The sequence below is a fragment of the Oryza sativa genome, chromosome 9 (genome assembly GCF_034140825.1).
Source record: "Oryza sativa Japonica Group chromosome 9, ASM3414082v1".
NCBI lineage: Eukaryota > Viridiplantae > Streptophyta > Magnoliopsida > Poales > Poaceae > Oryza > Oryza sativa.
The window spans coordinates 15,403,783-15,409,726 of NC_089043.1; the positions used below are offsets into that span (position 1 = coordinate 15,403,783).

General features: G+C 43.0%; 1 long non-coding RNA gene across 1 annotated transcript; it reads right to left on the reverse strand.

Moving 5' to 3' along the window:
- Positions 1-1,372: 1,372 nt before the first annotated feature.
- Positions 1,373-5,374, reverse strand: LOC136351669 (uncharacterized). The gene is made up of 2 exons (XR_010734854.1): positions 5,168-5,374; positions 1,373-1,938 (listed from the first exon to the last, which is right to left on the reverse strand). It is a non-coding gene; the product is annotated as an uncharacterized lncRNA (long non-coding RNA).
- Positions 5,375-5,944: the final 570 nt, after the last annotated feature.

A 5,944-nucleotide genomic window follows, 5' to 3' on the forward strand; every position in this document is an offset into this window, starting at 1 on the left:
TCGGGAAGGTCAGATTCGTCACCCTAGGGAGCGGCTGCAGCTACGGCGACGGCGGGCGCGCAATTGGGACAGTGGATCCAGCGAGTGGGCGGCAACGCGGGCAGCGGCGCCACCGCCATCCCCTTCTCACTGCCAACGCCGACAACGACGACGAGGCAACCCTCCCCCCCTCACCGCCACGGCGGCAGGGGCGGCACCGCCTCATGCGGATTCGGTGCCAAGGGCGCCCCTCCCTTGCGCAAACGGCGGGGCTGGCGGATCCAGCGTTGGCGCCGACAACAGGTGGTGGAGCAGCCGATCCCGCGCCGGCGTGGACGGCGGGCTGTCAATCCGGCGCCGGCGACGACGGTGGGCGGCGGGGGCAACAGATCCAGGGCTGGTGACGACGGTGGGCGGCGGGAGTGATGGATCTGGCGCCGGCAACGACGTGCGCCTGGCTCGGGCGGCGGGGATACGGCGCTCCGGTGGCAGCTAGGGTTGGGGGAGGGTGTTTTGGTTTTTTTTTTATTGCTGAATTTATTTTCGCATGTAGCCAGTATAAGCGACCACATGTGAAAATACGGTTACGCCGGCCGCATGTGAAAAACGTGATTTTTGCAGACCTTCTTACCCATACGATGGGCACAACCGTATGCAAATATGCTTCTCGCCTGCATGCAAAAAGAGTTTTCGTAGTAGTAAGCGAGCAAAACCAGGAGCGCCATGGAGACCTGATAAGTGATCACCTGGGACGATGCTGGAGCGAAGCTATCGAGTTTGCACCGTATATATATACACACACATAAACTCTCCATTTCTAAATGTAAGAGTAGTATTAAATTACGTATTACAAGAGTAATAACCCTGTGGAGCACCGAATGAATGAATTATTTGTTTTTTTTTCTCAGCTGCGTACATCATATGTAAACGTAGGTTATTAATGACCTTCCGTACGGGTTTTAACTGACTCTAGCAAATTGACAAATTGTGCTCCTTCGGAAAGGACCGTTGGGCGTAATGCGAAAGGAACTCATCTGACTTTTAAATTACAGAGACATAGATCCCTAACAGGTAGAACCTATTTTTATGGGTTCACATATAAGCGACACATATCTCTCACCAACTGAAGTTAGAGGAAGCTATAGTATAAGTTAGATGAGCCTCCTCCGCGTAACGACGACGACGTGCACGTGCACACAGTCGTGTGCTTTTGCTGCTAAGAAAATACGAAAGATATAAATATATGGCTGGCTTTTCTCTTCCTTCTTTTTGTTGCTCGGGTAAAATCAATTTTCCGCTTGTCGATCGCTAGCTAGCTAGTAGCTAGTCGACGACTAGTCTAGCTCCTATATCAAACAATAACTTTTTGAGAAGAAGTTGACAATATATGTTAGCATATTTCAAACTATATATTGCGTAAATATGTGCAGTACTGATTATTTGTGATCCAGAGAAGTATACAAAGTAATGTAATCTGGGATTTGATAAGTACAAATTGGGACGTACGGCGAGAGGCGTGGGACCGGTACAAAAGCGAGATTATGGCAGAGAGAGGCTGCAGAAATCGTGGCTGCTCATGCGTGGAAATCTAACCTTTTATGTAACTATAAAACTCATTAAATACAAATCTATAAGTTTACATGTAAATATTCCCTCCGTTTCTAAATGTTTGACACTTTTTAAGCACATGTTTGATCATTCGTTTTATTAAAAAAATTTATGAAATATGTAAAATTATATATATACATGAAAGCATATTTAACAATAAATCAAATGATAGGAAAATAATTAATAATTACTTAAATTTGACGACGACCTCGCCGATTCACCGTAGATCTCCAGTGCTATTAATTATTGCGCTGCGAGGATTGCTGAAGTTTTGTTTTGTGCGGGTGCAGCTTCAATTAACGATGGCGCGCGCTCACCTTCTCAGGCCTTGAGGCCCTTGAGAATCCTCGGCTGTAAGTTTTTGGTTAGTTTCCTGCTTCTTGATGAATCGGAAAGCAGTGCTAAATCGACTGATTCGGCACCGATGATTGATTGTAGAATTGTATTGTAAATTTCTGAATTGGAGCCTATATATTGTAGGATCTAGTGTTTTATTTTGGCATGCGCGTCAAAAACGATTTTCACATGCATGCATGTGCTTAACAGCCTAAAAAAAATGTCGAATTTTTATGATCGTTCAGTTACAGGCAGGCCACGGATCTGCATGCGAAAATACATTTTTGACTATTTGAAAAAAAATGCTCTTTGCAGTAGTGAAAGGCTGTTCAAAATTAAAACATATCAACGCACTACTACAAAAGTGATTTTTCTGTGCGAGACCCCATGATTTTTGCAAACGGACCATAACTAGTGGCGCCTGCAAAAATCGCGCGGCATTTTCGCAAACAGCTCCTTAAGAAGCCCGTATGGAAAAATCGATTTTCCCATACGGGTCTCTTAAGAGGTCCGCATGCAAAAATGATGTCATGGAAAGATGGAAAGATGGTTCTCAGCCGTATGGAAAAACCCTATCTATAGTAGTGCGTTAAAGTACTTAGAAAAACATATCATGTGAGGAACTAATAAAGTCAAAAGTAGAATTTTAATGACCATGCATGATAAATCGAGCCTTAATAGATAGATGGAGTATAGCCGGTGTGATCAACAACGGCTGTGGCTAATGGGCGATCGATCCCCATCCCCTGTACACTCCTCTCCCCCCCCTCCATCCTCCTCCCCTTCTTCTCTTCCTACTACACCATAAATTTTTTAAAAAATAAAAAAACAAAGTTGGAAAAATTTATTTATATAAATAACTGGTGGAGAAAGGGTTTATAGTCCCGGTTGATAACCCTCTGTAGTCCTGGTTTTTTAACCGGGATTACGAATCCGGGACTAAAAATGTCCATCTTTAGTCCCGATTGAAATAACCGGAACTAAAAATGCATCTTTAGTCCCGGTTCGTAACACCAACCGGGACTAAATCTTTAGTTCCTATTAATGTAATCAACCGGGACTAAATGTTTTTTTCTTTTTTTTCTTTTCTCATGTTCAATATTTCCAAATCACTATAAAAATAAAAGATAAAAAATCACAATCACAGTCACACCACAAAACACAAATAATAGATAGCATGGATCACAGATAGTTCACATATTACATATCTCCCAACATCATTCACAAATCACAGATCGCATCACAAATCACCGATCGCATCACAAATCACAGATCTAACAAATCACAGCCATTCACATCACATTAAGAAGGAAAAAAAGAAAAAAAAGGTAAAATATCCCATGCCGGCCACCGCCGGGGCGGGGGCCGCCTGCCACCGCCTCCGCGCCTCCGCCGCCTGCCCTCCGCGCGGGCAGCCGCCGCCGCCGGGCCCTCCGCGCGGGGCAGCCGCTGCCGGCAGCCCTCCGTACCTCCGCCGCCTGCCGCCGCCAGGACGGCCCTCCGCGCCGGCCGCCGCCAAGAAGACAGGGGAGAGGGGAAGGGGAGGAGGAGAAGGAGGAAGAGGAGAAGGACTGAGGAGGAGAACTAGTGGAGGGGCAGAAAAGCTAAGGATAAGACTGAGGAGGGACAGACAGATCGACGCGCCAAGAGATAAACATCGCGCCGGCTTGGGGTGATTTTTAGTCCCGGTTGGTATAATCAATCGGGACTAAAAATCTATCTGTAGTCCTGGTTGTTTATACCAACTGCGACTAAAAATAATAGGGACCTGACACGACCTGACAACTTCTTCAACCGGGACTAAAAATGATCTTTGTCCTGGTTGGTAACACCAACCGAGACTAAAGATCAAAAAATACCCCTCAGCTTTTAAACCGGGACTAAAGATGTTTTTTAGTCCCGGTTTTTATTGGAACTGGGACTATTGTGGAATTTGGCCGACCGACCAATAATGGTTTCTCCACCGCCGGGGCGGCCCTCCGCGCCGGGGCAGCCCTCCGCGCCGGCCGCCGCCAAGAAGACAGGGGAGAGGGGAAGGGGAGGAGGAGAAGGAGGAAGAGGAGAAGGACTGAGGAGGAGAACTAGTGGAGGGGAAGAAAAGCTAAGGATAAGACTGAGTAGGGACAGACAGATCGACGCGCCAAGAGATAAACATCGCGCCGGCTTGGGGTGATTTTTAGTCCCGGTTGGTATAATCAATCGGGACTAAAAATCTATCTGTAGTCCCGGTTGTTTATACCAACTGCGACTAAAAATAATAGGGAGCTGACACGACCTGACAACTTCTTCAACCGGGACTAAAAATGATCTTTGTCCCGGTTGGTAACACCAACCGAGACTAAAGATCAAAAAATACCCCTCAGCTTTTAAACCGGGACTAAAGATGCTTTTTATTCCCGGTTTTTATTGGAACTGGGACTATTGTGGAATTTGGCCGACCGACCAATGATGGTTTCTCCACCAGTGAATACTATATATAAAAAATATTTAAATTTAAATTTAAATTTGAAACGGGTATGTAAACTTTTGACTTATAAACTTTTGGTCTATAAACTAATATTTGAATTCAAAATCAAATTTGAATCGGGTATGTAAACTTTTTGACTTATAAACTTTGGGTCTATAAACTTTATGTGTATAAACTTTATGTGTATAAACTTTAGATGTATAGGAATACTATATATAAAAATATTTGAATTCAAATTCAAATTTGAATAGGATATAATTCAAATTGAAATTTGAATCGAATATGTAAACTTTTGACTTATAAACTTTTGTTCTATAAACTTTAGCTGTATAAACTTTAAATGTATAGAAATACTATATATAAAAAATATTTGAATTCAAATTCAAAATTGAATCAGATATAATTCAAATTCAAATTTGAATCGGGTATATAAACTTGACTTATAAACTTTGGGTCTATAAACTTTAGTTCTATAAACTTTAGATGTATAGAAATACTGTATATAAAAAATATTTGGATTTAAATTCAAATTTGAATCGGATATATAAACTTTTGATTTATAAACTTTGAATCTCTAAACTTTAGATGTGTAAACTTGAGGTGTACAAACTTTAGGTGTATAATAATTTTATTAAAATAGAAAAGTAATGCGGTGCCAAAAAAAAGGAAACCACGTCGAGGAGAGGGAGGCGACCCGATCGCTAGGGGCGATCGCCCATTAGGAGTTTCGATCAACAGATGCACTAGTGAAAAAAAAAAGGAAGTGGAAGAAGAGACCTGCTGGCTGGTCGACTGCAAGAACCCCTGATTCCAGCACGAGTAGTACAACAACGAGAGCCAAGAGCCCCATGGAGTCTTGAATTCCTGATAATTAACCCAGGAGCGATCTATCGGAGTTTCGACCATGACCAATAACTAGCTATATCTCCACTGCATACACTAAGTATGTTGAGACATGCCGACTGGCGTACGTTTACTTGTTACAAGCCACAGCGTACATCTCGGTCACTATATATATTGGCTGCATCCATTATTGGTTCAAGCCCTGGGCCGGGTATACTTCACTGTCGACCTGTCGTTGGTGCCCTAAGCTGATTGGCTTTTGATTTCTTGGAGTTTTTGTTAAAGCATTAATTCTCCGGACTTTGGCAGACTTGACTCTTTCTTTCTACTTCCTCCGTTCCACAATGTAAGAATTCCTAGCATTATTCAAATTCATAGAGATACTAATGAATCTAGACACATATAAAAAAGATATACATCAATCAAAAAACATATACATCAATCAACACATAAATCTAGGTAAGACAAAAGGTCTTACAATATGAAACGGAGGGAGTACTGCATATGGCAAATGGTGTTACTCTATGTCACAAAGTCGAGCAATGCATGTGAGACAATAATTTTTTTTAGGTTTTTACACAGGAGGGATGAGATTGTTCGCGTGGTCCTAGGATAGGAACGATGTTACCAGGACAAGTAACGTGGTATATGTCACAAAGCCAAGTCCAACCGAATCGCGACCCAGTTATGCACCCAATGTCTCTTTGACAC